Raw genomic sequence first — 21093 nt, 5'->3', positions numbered from 1 at the left:
TCTTAGCACGAAACGTGAGCCAACGCAACAGAACGTTTCTCTCGACAGGAAAAGTCCATAGGGACCACAATCTTCGAAACGCTTATGCTTTACAATTAAGTGCAGGCGGGAAAGTTTGACGAGAGGCTAAACATGTGACCTCGCGCTTCGAGAGACACCCGAGAGACGCTTCAGACACTAAACCTGCGAAAGCTATAGCACAGCGCCTACTCGCTTGGGAGCACCTTTACTTGTCTTTACTATCACGTCTTTACTGGTACTTTACTAGTAAACTGCGTCACTGTCACTCCCCTACCCGTTTGGAAACACCTTCAGCTGTCATTGCTAGCGCGCCTTTACTAGAACACATTTATTAGTACTTCAGTCGTTCACAGCTTAACCGCCGCGGTGGATCAATAACCATGGCCCTGCTGCTGAACACAGGGACGCCGGTTCGATACCGACCACGGCGCCCAAATTTCGATGGCGGGCGAAATTCGGAGACGGACACGTTCCGAGATCTGGGTGCACGGCAAAGCGCCCCAGGTGGTCAACATTGACCGGCAGCGTTCCATTAGAGCGCGCATGCACAGAACAAGGTGTCACTACGGTGCGTTACAACCAGTCTCTTCTCCAGATTTTCGAGCCCTTCCTTTCTTGTAAAACAAACTCTAGGCTTACCGGCTTTCTGTTCTCCTGACTTTTGAGAGCATCTTTTTCACTAAAAAAAAAAGTTCTGTGTTTCTTGTCTTACACTGAGAGGCAGTGACAACGACAGCTATGAGATATATACATTTTTAATTACGCTCGGGTTCACAAAGCATGAAACTACAACTAAACGCAATGCGTGAGTAGGGTTGTTGCTAAACGGGTTGAGGCACTCTCCCCCCTCCTCCTACTTTCCCGTGATACCGCGCGGTGGCGCAACTACCGCTTGCGTTGACGTATCGTTTGCTCCTCTTCACGCAAACTCCGCTAGATGTACACATTTCGCTCAAATCCTCCGCCCTCCCCTCTCGTCACTTTTCCCCACAGCAGCTTCACTTTTCCCATCTCAGTTCCGCTAACACCGCCAAAGCTCTTTCATCACGTCAGTTTCAAAGCTTCCCGCATGGGCCCATGTATTTAAATCGGGCGCTCTGATTGGTCCAAACCTCGGAGGGACAGGTAATTTTAGCATCCCCTTTGTATCGGTGTGGTGACGCGTGTCACCTAGCCATTAATTCCTAGCGTGCACAATAACTTCGGATCAAATGCCAATTTCCTATAGTCGTCCCTTACCTTTTTCCACTTTCTGAAAACTGAGCATGTCCTGGTTATTTAGAAACTCTAGTGCTTCGCGGATTCCTGCGGCGGCGGCATCGCGCAGTGAGGATCGGAGGGTCTTATAGTGGGTAAGAACATGCACTATCGTATCCCTGGCTTGCATGCCGCAACAGAAAACAGCACCCGTGGTGTCTAATTTTTGCCGCTGACACTTCGTCCTCAAGCGCTCAGGTCTAGCCCCGAAAAGTAAACCGCCTCCTTTATAATTGTCAAAAAAGTTCTACATTTTAATCTTCGATTTAGCCATCCTAGTGACCATTTTCTGAGGATCGTACTTCCTGTTTCAAGACTGTCTTACTATCGGTTTCTTCCCTTTGACATTTGCATTTATTAGCAAGCCATCTAATTCTTCACCTCCGTGTAGCATCGATACTGCACCGGTATAAGTACTTAAAAACCTGGTTAAGTACCTGCTACAAGTACCTTAAAAACGTTAACCCGAGTGTCACGCCATCTAGCGGCGTTCACATGAACTGCTCAGCACCGCTCAAAACACGAACGTAGTAAAGAAACTAAAGTTGCAGAAAGCCACGGATATATCTGACAGCCTCGCTCACAGGCGGCGGCGCAACCATCTGCTACCTCCGCGAAGTGGCCACGGGAACTAGTCCGGTTTCGAAGAGGAGTTTTAGCAGCTGGTATTATCAAGGGGCGCTGTCACACACCCCACACCAAGCTCACGTGATCGCCGCTTGATCCTTCAACTTCTCCTTCCCCCAGTCCTCCTCCGCTGCCTCGCTAACCAGGGGACCCCGGAAAAAATGGTAAAGCCCACACTAAACAATTTCTCACCATGAAGGGTGTAACTCAGCTGTCCCCAGACGAGCACCCTTTTCCAATTGTTCGGAGCTAAAAAAGGGTGCAGAGATCAGCACCCTTAATGAAGGGTGCACTTAATGATACTTTAGAAAATGTAATGGTTGCACCCTCATTAAAGGGTATTATTTTTCCATAACACCTCTACGAATGCATGTTGGAAGGGTGCTTCACGTTGATCTACCCATGAAGCAAAAGCCTTGGACTGATGCACGCCCTCTGAACATTCATGCTGTGCACCCTTCCTGAATGGTGCTGATCTCTGCAGCCTTTTTAGCACCCAAAAGGGTGTTCGTCTGGGGACAGCTGATTTGCACCCCTTAGGGTGAGAATTTGCTTAGTGTGCAGGGCGTAAATACGGGTTAACTGGCTCTTACTAGCGTGAAAACACAGCGCACATCGTGTTTCTTCAGCGCTCTGTGCGAGCCGGTTCAAACCTCGTTACGGTAAGTTATACCAAACCGTGTTTAGTTTTTTAACGTAAAAGAAGCACACCCGGCGTCGAAAGTTTGCAGGCAGCGCGAGTCGCGAAAGAGCTGGATTTCTTTCCAGACATTGCACGTAACCTGAAATCAGGAATATTCAACCTGAGCTTCACAGCGCGGGAACCCGGCAGACTGGCAGCCTGGCATTTTTCGGCCTGTGCGCCGGTCCACACGGAAGTAGCCTTGACGGCGGCTCGCGTGCCCCGTAAACTTTTGGCGCCGGGTGTACTTCGAGACATGCAGCGCAGCCTCTCACTCACCTGTATCGCTGTCATGTCGGAACAAAGCAATGGCGGAGTTAAAGAAGCGCTGACGCGTCCCTCGTTGATGCAGCCGAGCTTGGTTGAACTGCAAAATGTGGGGGGGGGGGGGGGGGGGGAGGAGAGAGAAAGCCGCAATTCAATCGTGTGACCAGAACGGTGGAGGTTCGGCTACAACCCTTACAAAAGTTGTTTTAGACAGTCTATAGACTGCTCACAGACTTCTGTCTATAAGGTGTATAGACTCTCTATAGACAAACACTAGAGAACAGTGTATAGGCAATACAAATCCTCTAGACAGTCTATAGATTTGTGGGCATACACTTCTAGTGAAATTTTGTCTATAGAAAGTCTATAGACTATGAACAGACAAAAAGAAATACTGATAGGAAGGCAATAGAATCTATAAGATGTCTACAGACTGTCTATATATATATATATATATATATATATATATATATATATATATATATATATATATATATATATATATATATATATATATATATATATATATACCATTTTTGTAAGGCAACCGCTACAGCAAATGTGCACGAACGCTTTCCACCCACCACCAGCCGTGTTCAAATGCAAATTTAGACCGATGATAAAAAGATTCGCTTTCGAGGCATCGACAACCGAACGTCAATAGTGGGTCTGTCCAGGAAGCACTGTGCAATGCACTATCCCTGCAGGTGCCGCCTGAAGGGCGCACCTGACAATCGCCGACGAGCGATGTACTCTGGGCATGCGCAACGGCGCAGTGCATCAAATTCTAGTTTGCCCTCCTGGGTTCTATCAAGGCATTATAAATGGCGAAATAAAATGCGAACATCCTCAGAATGGTACCTAAAATGTCACGGACATCCCTAGAGAAATAGCAAATTATTTTCATGCCGGCCAACAGTTCTTATTTAATGGGCGAGAGAAAAAAAAGGCCTCCGCCGTGTGGAAGACGCTGAAGTAACGATCGTTAGCTTTATTGGCCATGCGTAAAACGCGTCTTTCCGCATCCAGCGGGGCCAGTGAAGAAAAACCCTGAGCGGTTCGGAAAAGTAACAAAACTTTTCCCACCTAGCGGAGCGATCAACGACTAGCGCCGTCTATCAGAGAAATTAGGATGCACGTCTACCCGTTGTCTACAAAAGCAGCGAGACGCGCAGCCGCCAGTGTTTATGTACCCGACAGTACATTATTCATGTCTTATGAGAGGTCGCTTTCAGCCGCCAAGGACTCCAGCGTATGTAACGCGGAAGGTCCCGCGCGTGCCTCCGCCGATGTGCGCCGCCAGCAGCGTGGCGGGCGTTAAGAAAATATACGCCTACAAGACAAAACTTAGGTACACGGGTTAAGAAAACAAAACGTGCAGCGCTATCCCGCACCAATTCGACACAGCTGTGAAGCATCGTCGGGCAGGCACGCTGTCGAATAAAGACTGTGAAATAAAGACCGTGAGATAAAGACGGTAGGATAAGGACCGTCGGATAAAGCCGGTGGGATAAAGACTATGGGATAAAGACCGTGGGATAAAGACTATGGGATAAAGACCGTGGGATAAAGACTGTGGGATAAAGACCGTGAGACAAAGACCATGGGATAAGGACCGTCGGATAAAGGCCATCGGATAAAGACTACCAGATAAAGACTGCGGGGTAAAGACTGCCGGATAAAGTTGTGCTGCTGTCCGACAACGGATGCCGTCGCGTGGATGATAGTGCGCCAAGATGCGTTGCAGCACTCCAGATTTGAGTCCTTCGTTCATCAGTCTCAAAGCGCAGACTTTGCACCCTGTGTCTTCGGGACCAGACAAATTCCTGGAGAGGTGCTGCTTCACAAACGACTAAGACGGAGGAGGTTCCACTGAAGAATGGTTCACCAAGGTTTGAGAAGAAACTTTAATAAAATTTATTTTTTTTGTTGTTGTCTAGGGTGGGCCCGTTACTAGAAAAGCCCAGCTCCGGCTGCAATCTCCTGTACACGGCGGACCAGCAGAAGTTGGTGGTCGGGCAAAGGAAGGAATTGCATGTAATCCCACAAGGCCATTGAGGAGTGGTACATGGGGGTCGGATGGGGAGGGGGGGGGGGGGCGTTCTAGGACAGTCCCAGACCATATGGTGACACGAAGTACCTTCGCTCGCGATATTCGTGACCTCGACAGCCAGCTCCACACTTTACAGAACTGACAAGGCGACTACCTGCGGCCAATATGTTCCTCGCGTATCACCTGTACATTTCCTTCTAAACTCTCACGTGTTCCAGCCAACAGATTATTATACAAACCGGAAAAAGCCAGTTCGTTTGGGCAGCCCGTATGTTTTCCTAAAAGAACTAGTGGTGTATTTGGGGAAAATGTACTAAAGAGGAGCATGTCACTGCTTGGCAGCTTCGCGTCATGTTCATTCCATGATGCGTCATTGTCATTAGTTTGCTAAAAAATTTCATCAGTTTATCCATTTTATTATAAGAGGTGCCATTACAGCATATTGCTCTGGGACCTCTATTTGTACGATCAATCAGTGCATGTATGTATTTGCCATGTATTTTAAGAAATAAACTTAAAACTTCAAACAGAATTCATGCGCAAAATCTTTCGCGCACGTTATGAGGCGGTGACGCCAGCAGGCGCGCTATACGACAAAGGAACTACGCTTGCCTTATGGTCAGCTACCACGTCGCCCTGGAGCCATCATGACAACTCGCGACAGCATCAGCAATGCTCGGGATCGTCGTCGGGATTTATGCGGCTTATCTCGAAAGTTTACAGTATTAATAATAATAATAATAATAATAATAATAATAATAATAATAATAATAATAACTGGTTTTGGGGGAAAGGAAATGGTGCAGTATCTGTCTCATATATCGTTGGACACCTGAACCACGCCGTAAGGGAAGGGATAAGGGAGGGAGTGAAAGAAGAAAGGAAGAATGAGGTGCCGTAGTGGAGGGCTCCGGGATAATTTCGACCACCTGGGGATCTTTAACGTGCACTGACACAGTCAACTTTACAATCAAGCGCGGCCAGGAGCGATTAACACTGTCACCCCGACGACCGCTTGGAGCACATGCTGAGTTCTGTTTAACCTTTTAAGGAGATACCAAGCAGACACTGAAGTTCAGCTGCACAGATGGCGTACCGACTTCGAACGACCAGGGAAGAGATCACTCTCATCGAAAACGGAACTTTGTAAGGGTAGAAAATACCAAAAATCGAAATACGCGTGTCTCTACCTACCGGCCGATTTGGCAACTATAAACTGCATTCTTCGCCACTGACTTTTCAGCGCGGACCTCAGTGGCTGTGCTAGATCGATATCAGCTTCTAAAACGGCGGCAGCCCGTCCTTTTCAGTAGGGTGCCACGCGTTCCAATCCACTGGCGGGAATTTTTTTTTTAATTCGATTCTCTCGGTCATAAACGAGTTTTTGCCGCCGGATAAATGTTAACATAGCCAGAAAGGGTCAGTTTATAGTCGGAACATAAACCAGACGCAGTTGCCCTGAGTGTCGTCATTTAAGGCACTGTGTACAAAATTACGCACATTTACCCGCAACTTTCTTTTGGAAGTTGTTACATTTGGCACCGACTTCATTGTTAAAGGCGGATTTAGTAGTAATCATGGTGCGAATAGAATGCTAGAATGCTTTTTTACGCTCACTAGCATACGCCGTAAATAATATTTCTCAAGATACTTTGCAGCAAGCCCTCCACCATTTCCACGTAGATTCCGCCAGCAATAATAATTTTTTTATTCTGAACTCCTAGCGTCATGCATGTGCATCTTCAAAACATAAGTTAATTTGATGATCCGTCAGGTGTTCATCTGACAAACTGTGGCACAGAAATGTTACAATTTGCAGCCATTTTGACACACCGCACGAAATGTACATGCGTAACCCAAAATTAACCCCTGGTACTTTTCGCTGAAAAACTAATTGATTTCCTTGAATCGTGTATATAATGTTACTGGCTGCGCCTGAAAGGGTTACCGGCGCAAGCTCGCGCACAACAAAAGGTTCCGAATTCTGCGCCAGCATTTTTGCCGGTCCTCTACAACATGTCGCAACCACGTGACAGTAGCTTAACACACAAAAGAAGAACAAGCAAGTAGGCGGGACGAGGGCTATTACATCAGTATGCTATTCGGTGTTAGTTTTCTGGCTCATAAATGTCCTCACAGGTTTCACATTCTCTCTTATTGGTTTGCTTGGCTCTGCCATCGTATCACAACGTAAGCTACCCCTTCACTGCTTGTTTAATTCAACAGTTATAACAGCATGCGCCATATGTATACAGTCTTGGTGCAGCGTAGCAGAGACCCTCCTTCAAAAAATGAAAGGCAAGAAGAAGAAATCCCTTGCTAAGCCGGGATCAAGAAGACCACAATTGTTCCCCTATATACACCGAGTGGCGCACAGTTTGAAGAAGATTGCTGGCCGGTTCGACGTTCCTGTCGTTTTCTCCGCGCCCAAAAAGCTGAGCGGGTTATGCTCGCGGATCGGCCAGAAGAAGAAAGCCCTGTGCGAAAAGAGGCACGGCAAGCAATTCGTATCCTGTGCTGTCGGAGTGGTTTATGAAATCCCACTGACGTGTGGAAGGATCTATATAGGCCAGACGGGTCGCTGCATTAACTACAGGGCACGGGAGCATGAGAAAACGTTAGAAAGCGGAGGCGGGTCAAATCTGCCTCCCCATTGTAGAGACTGCAAGTGTGAGCCGGTGCTTCACGGAATAAGGATTCTGGGCAGGAGTCGCGATCAGGTGGCGCGTGAAATACTTGAGGCCTTTATGATAAAAAAGAAAGGAAGCACATGCGTCAGCGACGCCTCGGTATTCCTCCGTAGAAGTGAAGTTTCCTTCCTAGACAGTTTTTTATGACGTCATGTTCTGTGCTACTTTTTCAGCCTAGCATTTCTAGCGGCCGTCTGCTGTTTGTTTAGGTGGGTTGTTAATTTTTTTATTGGTTTTATCTTTCTTTTTCTGACTGCTTTTGCTTCATATGTTTGACTCTGCTTTTGCTACGATTGTTATTGGTTTTTACTTTTTACATTTTGTTTTTTTGGTTTCTGACTGCTTTTGCTTCTCCTGTATGACTCTGTTGTTGCTACGATTGTTTGACACTGATTTTGCTAAGAGATGGCCCTTTTTTCCGTTTTTTAATTCCTTTGATCTGTTAGTCTAATCTGCAGTACACAGTATGTTAACCTGATGTAGCGGCTTTCATACCACGTGCTGGGTTCGAAGGGATAATGAGATGAGTATCATGCTTGAGCGGAACTGTTTAAATATGCCACTTTTCCTTAGAATAAACAGTTGGTAGTGTGCGCATGTGGTGTCTCTTTCTTTTCTGTGTCCTGATTTGCGCAGCCGTTCATTTCGTCAGAAGTCTTATAAGACTCTCCTTAAAGCCAAAGGCTTTTCGCTTGAGCCGCATAACAGAGCCATCACGGCAGTATTAAAGGCCGAATGACCTTGAAACGCCAGCAGAAGGTTTCTTCTTGCGATAGAGGAGCTTCCTGCTTGACTTGTGTTTTGAATGATCCGCTACACGGAGCATTCTAGGAACATTCATTTCACTGCAGATGAACGCTGTGGCATTAAGACTTTTGACAAGGACTGTACATTGCCTCCAAAAATGTTTATCATTTATCGCCTATCGTTCTTTCGCTCCTCTGAACAGTTTGACGTGTTATCCTTTATAAAAATGGTGTATAGACTTTCTGTTGACTTCTTATAGACTATTGCCTTCCTATAGATATCCCCTTCTGCCTGTTCATAACCCATGAACGGTCTATAGACAGAAGTCTACTAGAAGTACATGGCCACAAATCTCTATGTCTATAGAATGTCTATCAGATTTCAGTTGTCTATAGGAGGTGTTTAGAAAGTCTATACACTTTATATTGACAAAAGTCAATGGACGCTCTATGAAGTGACTAAAGAAATTTTTGTAAAATATACTGTACACTGTGCGTTCAAGTATTTTATTGTTAAGTATCACATTTTTGACGTTGCTGATTCTGTCAAATATGTGCCATTGAGCGAGGACGCTTTTGCAAGCTAGTTGATGTTTGCAGCTGATGCATTACTGTAATTGGTTTTAAGCACAGAAAGACAACACAACGCTTTGTCCTGTCAACTTCGTTCCTTCCTGTGCTGTCTTTCTGCGCTTAAAATAAAATTGCGGTCCTGCCGTTCAGAGTTCAAGTGACAACTCCCTTCTCATCCCTGACACAATGCCAACGAGCCTGTAAGGTATTTCAAACAATGCATCAATAATTTCAGTCCACTGTTCTCGTCCCTTCATCTGTCCTCCGCCTATCCTAGAGCGTCATGCTCACGCACCATCGAGCACAGCGCCCCTCGCGACGGCAGGGTCGGGCGCGCGTGACACAAACAACAAGGAGCAGATCGCTCGGCCGCCTACAAGGCGACCCAAGGAGAAGAGGCGACGCAGAGCACCGACGCGGCGCCGCCAGCCGCAGCTGTTTCGCGTGCTGACCCCGAGCGCAGCTTGCGGCGGCGTCAACCTATGGTGTACACAACCGCGCAACGCAGCCGCCGCCGCCGCGTGCAAAAAAAAAAAAAGAACAGGGGCTCCCAACTGCCTGCTCGCCGCTATAAGCCCAGAGCAAATATGACAGCGGGGAATTCAGTCGTCGCTGCAAGGTATACGGCCGCAATATATGACAGCGGTTTCCGCCGTCGTCGGCTGTCGCGATGACAGAAATCTTCCGTAGCCGATGACAAGGCCTGTTCAGCGGCGACGACAGTGCATGCACCGAAACGCTGTTGCCGCCGAAACGATTCCTGCTGTTACAGTTTCTCGCGAACTACGACAGAGTGCTGCCAAAGTGTAGTCCAAGCAAAGCAACGAGTGGGATGGGGAACTTGCGCTGAAGTTTGCGGTGCCGATTGCAGCGCCATAGCACACTGCCTAGCGAGAAGAGCAAGCAGTTTTGGGTAGTACTCTTGGTACTTTTCCGCGCCACCTTCAGACGCTTATTGGCGCGAGCCTCCGCGCTCTGTCGAAGGCGCACGTGCCGTGCGTCAGCTATCCGGGCTACGCCGAGAGAAGCTAGGCAACGAATGCTGTCAGCCAAACGCGGGTGTCTAATCGCGCAGAATGTGTTCTCGCGTTTGCAGCGGCCCAAGCGGCTGACAAAAGCAGCTTTGAATCACCGAGTGGAACAATTGCAGTGCCACCTTGGCAGCGCAGGTTCCCCATAGGCGCTTATATATTCTGCTCAATTGCAAGGCCACAAATGCGACACTGGAACACGGTAACAGAATACAACATGACAGACCAAACAAAAAAGGGGATATTTCATCGTGGGTTTTTGTGCCCTGCAATCGTCTGGCAGTGCCATAGTTGTTGCACGCTGACGGAACAGAAAACACCGTAGACCAACGCTGTCCTGGGTCCATCCCTTTTTTTCCCTTTGAACCCTCGTTTCCTTTGTTGTTGTTTTTTTCTGATATCGATCATCTATGCATGACGCATATCAACTTGCCTGCACTGCTACACTCTTACCAGAGGACATGGATTTTTCCTTCCTCCATGCCAGAGGATCTCCTGCTGCTAGCACGGGGAGTCTCCCATCGTCCCACTCGACTGGCCCTTATAAAAAAAATGGTCTATAGACAGCCTATAGACTTCTAATAGACTGTGTTGCCTTCATATAGATATTTCTTTTTGTCTATTCATAGCCTGTAAACTGCCTATAGACAAAAGTCTACTAAAAGTGTTTGGTCATAGATCTATAGACTGTCTATATGATTTCTGTTGCCTACAGACTGTTCTCTAAGGTTAGTCTATAGAGAGTCTATAGACTTTATAGACAAAAGTTTATGGACAGTCTATAGACTGTCTAAAGAAATTTTTGTAAGGGGAGGAATCCAGAATGAACGCGTTCTCAGAAGGACGGGCGGCTTCAATATCTCGGAGAACATCCGGGAAGCGATGCGATGGAATACATCCTCATCCAGCGCATGCACGGCGCCGCGGCCCACAGACCACTGAGATATCGGAGCTGCTCTGGGTTTCAGAAACAGCCAATGCTCAATTTTCAACAAGTGCGAACACTTAGACGATCGCGAGAAGTTTGGAAACACAGGAGGTCAGTAGTTCAGAACCGAGAATGCATAACCGGCACAGCGCATCTGGATAAGGCATGCCAGGAATAAGTGTACGTGACGGTTGTCCCCACGACTGTGCACAGGCGGTGCTCCTAACTACCGATCTCCATGTGGCGCATGATGTTACAGGATGCGCCAGCACCCCGGTGGCTCAGTGGCCACCTCGTCCCCTGTGCCTGTCTTGTGTTATCGCAATTTGTAGTCAATTTAAAAGCATGAACCAACTCGCCCTGCATGAAGTACTTCTAAAACAGTGGCTATGGTTCTAGGCTGATGACCCGAAAGACGCAGGTTCGATCCCGGTCACTGCGGTCGCATTTCCATGCAGGCGAAATGCTAGACGTCCGTGTACTGTGTGAATTCAGTGCACGTTAAAGAGCGCCAGGTGGTCGAAATTATCCGCTGCCCTCCACTATGACGTCCTCATGTAGCCTGTCGGGCCTATAGTCGCTTTGGGACGCTAAACACCATTAAAGAAACAAACAGGACGTGTGAAGTCCGCCACAATATATGACAAACGGTGGCGCTGGTGAACACTCGCAGGGTTAGGCTGAACGCAACATTAATACACTCTAAAGTGTATTTGGACAACCGTCGTTGGACATCCGCCGTCGTAGCTCCCCTGGTAGTGTACTACCGCACGTGACGTGTGGAGGTCGTGGTTTCGAATCCCCACCCTCACATAGATGGTCTATAGACAGTCCATAGACTTCTTATATAATCTATTGCCTTGCTATAGATATTTCTTTTTGTCTATTCATAGTCTGTACACTCCCTGCAGACAAAAGTCTACTAAAAGTGTACGGACATAAATCTATAGATTATCTATAGACTGTCTAAAGGATTAGTGTTGCCTATAGACCGTTCTCTAGGGTTTGTCTATAGAGAGTCTATATACTTTATAGACAGAAGTCTATGAACAGTCTATAGACCGTCTAAAGCAACTTTTGTATAGGCAGGCGGCTTGCGGTTGTCTTTTCTTATACTTTTTAATAAATTACCTTTCAGGAAAGAAATTTTTCCACTACTAATTACTCAAATGATCATTACCACACACGAAAGGAGCATTCCCATATATGCTTTCATTGGCTTCAGTGACCGTTGGCCTTCTTCATGCGGAGAAATATATCAGTCGGTGAAGGGAACAATGACCACTCTCGGAAAAGAGGTTCTATTTGTATTTGCACTGCAGACAGGTCAGGTGATAATCGCTGCCTCCACGGGGGAGACTTCTGATCAATCGGTTCGTCTATCTACCGCAGATAAACAGCGCGCTGAATGGCGATGCTATGTTCGCGGCTGCAAAATGCAAGGCCAATGATATCGCCGTGTTTGCTCACACATCACTCAAGCATCCCCGTTTCGGCGAAAGGCAGATTCGTGATAAACTGCACGCGCACGTGTCACGATGCTTCTTGAGAAACATTTATTCGAACCGCCCCTGTAACCAGGGCAGGTGCCAAGCACCTACGATGAGGAGTATGCATTTCTGAGCATAATACCCAGCCGCTCGGTCTAAAACCGACGACTGGGCCCGCAGACTATGGCGGCGCCGCCGAGTCCTCACGCTTCGCAAGCGAAAGTTCCCCGCGAAAGCAGCTCGCTTTTCGAGTTAGCGTCCCGAGTGTGTGCGAATGCCGCCTCAGTGTTCGGTTTTAGAGCGTTGGCTACGGTAGCTTCAAGTGTTTACATCGGTGTGCTCAGCAAACGTGGAGAACACCAAATCCGAACATCCGCAGCAGGAACTCCAGAACTTTTTTCGAGTGTGTGTGTGTGGGGGGGGGAGGCAGGTCTTAGAGTTTTTAGTTGTTTTAGTTATTCCATGTTTTATTTCAATGTTTATTCAATTTTATTTACTTTTTGTTTATATTTTCATACTTCGCTGTTAAAACGTGTACTTCTAATGCATACAAAAAGTTGAATTGAAGTGGGCAACATGATATATATATATATATATATATATATATATATATATATATATATATATATATATATATATATATATATATATATATATATGAGGAGTGATAGACTGCAGTAAAAAGTTTGTACATACTGTTCCAATGTTAGTAATCATGTCGATGAACAGAGCTCAGTCAATTAACAATTTCTGTTGGGAAATGACTCGTTTAGGTTACTGAAATTAAACGTTTTAAGGCTGGCTATGAAGCAAACGAGCTCAGCCCCACTTCGCATTACATTTATAACGTGCTAAAACTGAAGTGCTTGTCAGTAATCTGATCTGACTGCAGAAGTTGGAGACTTGGTGAAGGAGGAAGGGGGGGGGGGGGGGGGGGGGGGGACTCTGCTCCCTTTGGAGAAATGTTGGGGGCAACCGCCCCCCTTGACACGCCCCCCCCCCCCCCCCCCCCTGTTCCGGAGTCCCTGAGCGGATGTTTCCTTTTCGGAAACATCCCTTCTAAGACACAAGCAGCGCCATCTACCTAATGGGTTTTGCACAACTATTGCGATTTACAGTCACCTTCGCTACATCCGGTCTATTTCCTCGTTATATCAGTTCATGAATTTTATAGTCCTGTGCATCACAACATGGCGAATCGTTTGAAACCATCCGGAACCCGCTGTGACAAACGGTTCGGCCGCAATGTCCATCCGAAGGTACACGGAATACGTGGTTTGGGGCTGGAAAGGTCTTCGGTGCGAATCCGACCCATATTTTGGGCTTAATCTCCATTATTAATTATATCGTAAGGAACATGCCAAGTCATTTGACACCACTTCGAACATTCTGCGTCAAACGGGTGGCCCCCAAATTTTATGCAAATGGAGGTACCGGGGGGGGGGGGGGGGTCCACTTCGATGGGCGCTTTATAACGAATCGAAAGTGTAGGTATCAACTGAGGCGCTACGCGCCCACTGTTGCTATGTGATATAGAGTGGTCACGTGGTAATTGTTTTGGTGAATTTGACCTTCATTGCAGACAGACGCGTCCTGTTTCTAAGGGCTAACGCTCTTAGAACAATGCTCTGTCGTTCCCTCTGCCGCATGCGGCTTCAGCCGGACGCAACCCTTTGATGTGCCCTTCTTACGTACGAATACGTATACTACTCCAACAGTGCTACGCCTACTTTAAACAGATGCGAATGCACATCGAAGCAGACACAACGACCGAAACTGTTGCGTACGACACCGCAGCAGCTTAGTTTGCCACAACCGAATCCTTAAAAGGAAACTAAGGACAATTTAAAGTTTCCGTGTATCGACGGACTACGGCATTCTAGCTATACTAAGAGACCACTCACCGAAAACGTTGCTTTTGTAAGCCATAAGGTCCAAAAAACGAAACGCAGGTGTCGCCGTCATCGGCAGATTTCGCAAGTAAAATGCGTGCGTCGACCGCTAATTCTCTGCGCTGATCTCAGAGGCTACGCTACACAGTGATTCGCTTCAAATCAGTGCTCCTCGGCGTAGGCGCCCCACGTTTGAACAGAGCGGCGGGAAATTTTCTTTTTTAATTCCTCAGTGTTTAATGAGTCTTTTGGTGCAGGACGAACTAATCATAGGCAGATTAATCCAAGATAATCAATATTTACTAAGAATAATAATTCAATGAAGTTAGCCTCAGTTTCCCTTAAAATCTCTATTAAGGTCGCTTAAACTTGCAAAATCGCCCTTTTGCCTAGCGCACAAACGTCGCTAAGCTTGTGCAGCGACTGCCATCTAACGCCCAAGACAGGCGCTAGAATTCAGCACCGTCACATGCAAAGTGTGCTTGAGAGCTACCGCTAGCCCACGCCGTATGTGAGGTGAGGTGAGCTGAAACGAAATGGCACGTGAAGCATAAAAAAAAAACCAATGAACGCTGCCGGCTAAAGAGGGCCCTTTCATCGCAAGAAGAGGCCGATAACGGGAAAAGAGGCAATCCGTGATAAACGGATGAAATGGAGATATGGACACCGAATAAAAAAATCGCTTTTGGTCCGTGTCGGCACTCCGAAACGCAGTCGGGAGCTGCGACGCGTAGCGAGCAGCCAGACGTGCCCAGCGTACGATCACCCACCTCGACATTCCGGCAGATTGGGGACTCATTGCTGTGCGTCGGAAAACAGAACGGCCCTTCTGATGAACGCGAGGGAAGGTCCGTGGTTAAGCCGCAACTTTGTGTTAGATATTTGCAATAGATAACCGGAATCACATTTAAAAAGTTCTACCCTTATAAAAATGGTCTGTACAGAGTCTATAAACTTCTTATTGACTCTATTGCCTTCCTATAGATTTTTGTCAATTCATAATCTATAGACTACCTATAGACGAAAGTCTACTAAAAGTGTATGGCCATAAATCTATAGATTTTATATAGACTGTCCGTAAGATTTGTGTTGCCTATAGACTATTCTTTAGGATTGTCAATGGACAGTCTACGGACTTTATAGACAGAAGACTATGGGCAGTCTATAAACTGTCTAAAGAAACTTTTGTAAGTGTATAGGCTGCATCGTACACGGAAAAGAAGACGGAATTATTGCGCCCAGACGAATGCAAGTCGTTTTGCCGAAACGTTGTTTATCAGACTTATGTTTCCCTTCCGCGGTTGTTCGTTTTGTGCCTACAAGTTACCTCGTAACGTGTAACGTGCCTACAAGTTACCTCGTAACGTTTAACGTCCCGAAGCTACACGTGGGCTATAAGAGACGCCGTAGTGGAATACTCCGAATTAAGGCGACCTGAAGCTTCTACGGACGGGATTCGACCACGCGGCCTTCAGCTCGTCAGGAGAATACCAAAGCCACTGAGCCACCGCGGCGGGTTTTACAGGACAGAAGTGGCCGCCTTAGAATAACGTATGCCATGGTATACGCTAAAGAAACTGAACTGGTCAGCTTTCCAAAACAAGGTCACATACAAAGCGTTTCGCTTGTCACGGATGAGGGAGAGAGGAGAGCGAAAGTGCAAAATGACCTTCGATCTGCGTTGGGCATGACTAGACTTGCTGGCAACGATGACAATGACAACGTGCGCTGAGCTCAACGGTGACACTATGTGGCGTGAAGAAGCCGACGATAGTCATTAAGTCTCGACCACGCCGTGCGCAAGGCCATGACAGTAGAAAATGACACCAGTTGGTATAACAGGGTACCAGTGAAAAGATGCGCGAAATGAAGGGAGAGATGTACTTGAGCGAGATGGAGCCGCAACGGCGCTGAACTTAGAAAGAAATCAAGACACAGCCAAGATTGGCCTGAAAAACTAACTGAACTTAAAAAGATCGGCAGAGACCTTTAAGACTGTTTACGTACGAGTATGCGAAAGCATTAAAGTGATGAGTCATGTTACGTTGCAGAATGACTGCCTACGAGGCATGACTATGACTGCGCATACTTTGTACAAACTATAGACACCTTACCACACGTCACTTATAAAGTTCTGAGTCATGATATGTTGCAGAACGACTATGACTACGAGTCACGTCTTTCACAGGTAACAGCACGTTACGTTTCAGTGATCATGACTCTACATGTTCGAATGTGTTGTGACACCGTACACCGGCGTTCTGTCATACTCCTAATTTTGGAGCCATAAATGGCGGACGCCGACTTTTACGCTAAAGGGACATATAATGCGTTCGCATTAAAACAAAGACTGAGGAGTTGGAGGAGGCTCTATCCAACTCAAACCTCAGGAACCAGGAACAATTTCTCCAAAGACGGCACGGGCAGCAGCAACAGCCAAATGAGCCTCGGACTTGAGACCCCCAATCACATTAATCATCTGCCCAAACTGTCAAATAAATATTTTCACAACCACGAAGATCCGCCGAACTTCTGCGCGAAGGTACACTGTCAAGTGTCGGTTCTCAGCCAAGTGCCCCCGCCAATTTCGGCTGGAGAAGATGGCGCACTCATTCTGTCCTCTTAAAGGGACACAGAAAAAACTGAGGTTGACCTGCATCGACAGGCACCGGCGTTTCGATGGTGACGAAAATGCTAGTTTCCAAGAAAGCAGAGGTTTTGCAAGATAAAGCAGAAAAATGAAGCACACATACCGCCGCCAGTGGACGTTTTTGGAATCAAACTGCGGTGACGTGCAAGCAGCATATATGAGCGGATCTCAGAGGCTAGGCTACACTGTCAATCTTTCAAACGGGTATCACGGAGTCGCTTGCGGTCTTGACGTCCCCGAGTTCAAATCCAGTGGCGGGAAAACTTTTCATCGAACTTTCCCAGGATTAAATGCGTCTCTTGCTGCCGATTAAACACCCACATAGTCAGGAGTCACAGAACAGACTTTAAAGAATAAAAAATTCATTAAAGTGTCCTCGATGATCCTTTAAAGCGCATTTTGTCACTGTAAGCCACGATACCTGCATGGTATTGCGAATGATGCGTAAAAGTGAAAAGTTTGACCGATTTGCTTGGCTCTCCGGATTACTTCAGGCTATAGCATAGCCATGTACAACGGCTGGTAATTTCTGTGTTGACCATCCCCAAGCTGCTGGCGCTCACCGGCCGACGCTAAAATCGCCTGTTCACCACTCAGCGACACTGAAGTGTGTCTGCTCACGCGACAGATGGATTCCCCAGAAACATTATCAAGCGCACACAGATAACACCTGTTCCGTCTGCTTCTTTCTCGCCTACTGAGCTTTATTGCTTCACGCCGTAGCAACAATGCATTTGTTATCGGGCTCATCATCCCAAGATTGCGTTGCAAACGTAAACAATCCCGCTTCACTGCGTGAAAGTATTCACTATCGAATGGCGGGAGACATCGATACTCACGTCGATCACACGTAGCACTGTCTCGAAGAACGTCTTCGCATTCACCGCTCACGAGCACAAATTATAGCGCACGAAGACCAATGCGCGTCACAAGAAGAGAGACGCACAAACGGTGACAGAAAGCACTGGCGAAGAAATGGAGTGAGCCGAAAACAGAGTACACACTGAGCACCAGTTTATCGCCACCCGCGTTACGCAGTTTTTCCCAGCGATGTTTGGCAGCAGCGCCCCGAGCTCCAGTGCAAGCTGCGAGGGAGCTCCCTCAACATATGGCGATATCACACAGCGCGCAGAGCTCAGGCAGCTGTTGCGTCCACGCAGAATGCCGCCGCCAACACAGCGACGCCGTGCAGTTCGATGAAAGTCGCTCACCCCGCGGCGGCGAGGGCGACAGCAGCGCGATTAAAAACGTCGGCGCCGGTCACAACCTCCTTCGCTCCTAGGATCGCTGCCGCCTCGGTATCCGCATCCCAGCACCACCTCATGACGTCTCTTACCGATGTCCGAGAGGCAGTTCTCTCTTGATCGCGCACAGGCGTCGACTACATGCACTACAACAATGCCACATCGCCGCCGCACTGCACGGCGTAGACTCCCAAGAGGCAGCAGCCCGACGCATCATCTGTGCGCTTCAGACACCGGGAATCCCAGCGGAGACAGCGGCGGAGCGCCGATAGAGATGGCGCTCGCGTCGCAAATCGGCCATTGCACGTCGCGCGCTTTATTGGGCGCCGCCGCCGAAACGTGCCGATTCGAGCGCTAGCTACCCAGCTCGCAAATCAGGGCGCCGGCGATAATGAGCGACGGGAAATTGGGCGCCGACGACAACTCGCCCCGGGCGGGAAGGAAGAGTTGCAAGCTGCCACTTCACAGGTTCCCGCTCGCCCTGGCCGGCACGCGCGCCGTGCGGCTGGAGTGCACGAACGCCTATCGGCGCTTATCTTGACAAGGAACGGCGATCGCCACCACTGTGGTCAGCTCCTCTCGACACACTTCAACGTCACGCTCACGTTTGTTGCCGGGGCAGGTGAAACCCCAGTGGCTTCTCAGCGCTCCCCTCTCCCCAAAACAAGGCAGCGCAAATATTTGTGCAATTGCGAAACCGCGCCAACCAAAAATGCCCAGAAATTCGTTTTTCTCGATCGACACACAAGACGAGGAGTTTCCAGCACACAGTGATCCGCGACACGGGCGATGGTATATATCTTGGCGGCGGAAAACATGCACCCGAAGGAACTACTATATACCCATCCATCCTCAGCATTCGTTACGCGCAGTTATCCCTTTTCTTTCACGTCATCACTCACCTCGGTGTACAGAAACACAGCGATGCAACGTACCGCGATGCACTGCACAAAAATGGCCCGCTCAAAGCCAGGTCGCCGCTCGAGCGTCAAATCACGTCGCGAGCAAGTATGCGGGTGTCAGCTACACGTTCGCGAACGCCTCCAAAAACCACCTGCCAAGACTGGCTTCCGCCTCAAGCCGCGCTCGTTGACGTTATTTCATTTCAAACTGATTCACACACACCTCGGGGTTGAAAACGCCGACGGGAGAGCCCAGCGCTGACAGGGCTGTTCCCAACCGCGCCGTCTTGTGTCGATACCCCGAGCCAGAGAAGGCGCTCGCAGTACGGTGAACGCCGGATAACGCGAGGCTAGGGCCACCGATCCGAAGTGTGGACAGCACCGCTCCCGTAACTCGCGATTGAGCCAGGGTGGTAGCCACTGCCACAACGCACCTACGTCCAAGGGGACAGCTCACCTGAAGGCATGGTCGTGCGTCGGTGTGGGAAATACGCTGCGGCGTTCCGGCAGGCCCCGCGAAACCGTCAGCAGTTGGTGGTGATGGCCGCCGCACGTCGAAATCCGGGAACGGAGGAGAGGGGCGAGGGAGGAGGAGAAGCAAGGGCGAGAACCCGTGGTCGGGCCCGGAGAGGGAGAGAGGGGCCGGCGCTATGTCGCCATGACAACCGGGCTCGCTTGCTCGCTGGCTTTCTTGGAGATCCGACTGCTTGCTTGCTTGCTTGCTTGCGCGCACATCGTTTTGCTTGCAGCTCGTTTTGACGCGACAGCAACGCGCACTGCAGTCGGCCGAAAGCGTGGCGCACGTGCGCTGACACGCTCTCACCGCATGCAATACTGCATGCGCTCAGCAAAGCGGCGTAGTGTATACCTCGGCTCCCAGACGTGACCTGCTAAGTGGCCTCGGCGCAGGCTTTGTGTATGCAGCCGGTGATGCTTGTGTTTTAATGCGGCCCGGATCGCACGCGGCACTGCGCTTGGAGACTCAACTGCTGCTCCAAAGCGAGGGCCTCGGATTCGGTGCACGCATACGGGGTGGTGCAAATGCAAAAGTTGTCGAGAAGCCTGCATTGTCGTCTTCGACAGTATACAGCTGTGGAAAATTTCCTGGCTCTAGCTAACATGAGCCAGCCTCATGGCGGCTGTGTGAAGACCTAACACGCGCTCGCTATAGGAATGAAGGCGTTGTTGAGAGAACCCGAAACTTTGTTCACAAGTTCTGGTTATGGGGGCTATATTGTTCCAAAGTGACTCAAGCTATAGGAGACGCCGTATAGAAGGGCTCCGAAAATTTCGACCACCTGGGGTTCTTTAACGTGCACTGACATCGCACTGTACACGGACCTCTAGCATTTCGCCTCCATCGAAATGTGACCGCTGCGGCCGGGATTGAACCCTCGTTTTTCGGGTCAGCAGTCGAGTGCCACAACTACTGAGCCACCGTGGCAACACTCCGTTCGCAAGTACAACATTTGTCAGAACTATCGAGCAGAAGTGGTTTGCTTCTACGCCATCAATCGGGCTCTTCTAAGATCCGTGAAAGTCCTAAGATTCGGAAGTTCCTCTGATCTTAAAAATATTTGGAATGCTGGCAATACATACTGAGCCACGTAGTATGGCTCAGAACGAAATCCATTTGACAAAGGGTTTGCACTCTTAATGGTTTAAACAACAGAAAAGTTATAACTGACTGACAGAAGCACCGTCTAACCGGCTACGTCAGTGTGCGGTGCGTGCCCTAACTTTCGCCTCGTTGACTTTCGTGAAAGGTTATAATGCTCGGATCACGGCCAGTCAGAGCCCACGACCAGCCCCGCCTCCGTTATCTTATAGCACGCAAGGAGTGACAACCAACAAATCTAATGTTTCGTGTATCAAACGGCATAGCGTGCTATAGTGAGTTGTTCTGCAGCATGGTTCATCTAGCACCTCTTGGTTCTTGGTATGCAACCTCCTCCTCCACAACCCCGCAGTGCTTACGTGGCATAATTGTGAAGAACCTGCGCAGCACTGAGTTGGCAAGACCTCCATGGCTGTCTTTCT

At 48.5% G+C, this 21093-nt stretch overlaps 1 protein-coding gene across 5 annotated transcripts in view; it reads right to left on the bottom strand.

Annotated features, from left to right (window-relative positions):
- LOC144104759 (ras guanyl-releasing protein 3-like) overlaps positions 1–21093 on the bottom strand; it is a 97090-nt gene that overhangs the window by 37355 nt on the left and 38642 nt on the right. For 2 of the 5 annotated variants that reach the window (XM_077637934.1, XM_077637938.1), the window contains exons 1-2: positions 19511–19650; positions 2867–2954 (exon numbers count right to left, since the gene is read on the bottom strand). The gene's annotated coding sequence lies outside the window, so the exon portion shown is untranslated. Of the gene's footprint in view, positions 1–2866; positions 2955–17746; positions 18380–19510; positions 19651–21093 lie in introns of those variants that run through there. The other 3 variants (XM_077637935.1, XM_077637937.1, XM_077637936.1) reach the window with 2 other exon arrangements.

Source organism: Amblyomma americanum, chromosome 9, assembly GCF_052857255.1.
Source record: "Amblyomma americanum isolate KBUSLIRL-KWMA chromosome 9, ASM5285725v1, whole genome shotgun sequence".
NCBI classification, from domain to species: domain Eukaryota; kingdom Metazoa; phylum Arthropoda; class Arachnida; order Ixodida; family Ixodidae; genus Amblyomma; species Amblyomma americanum.
This window is presented reverse-complemented; position numbering and strand designations above follow the sequence as displayed.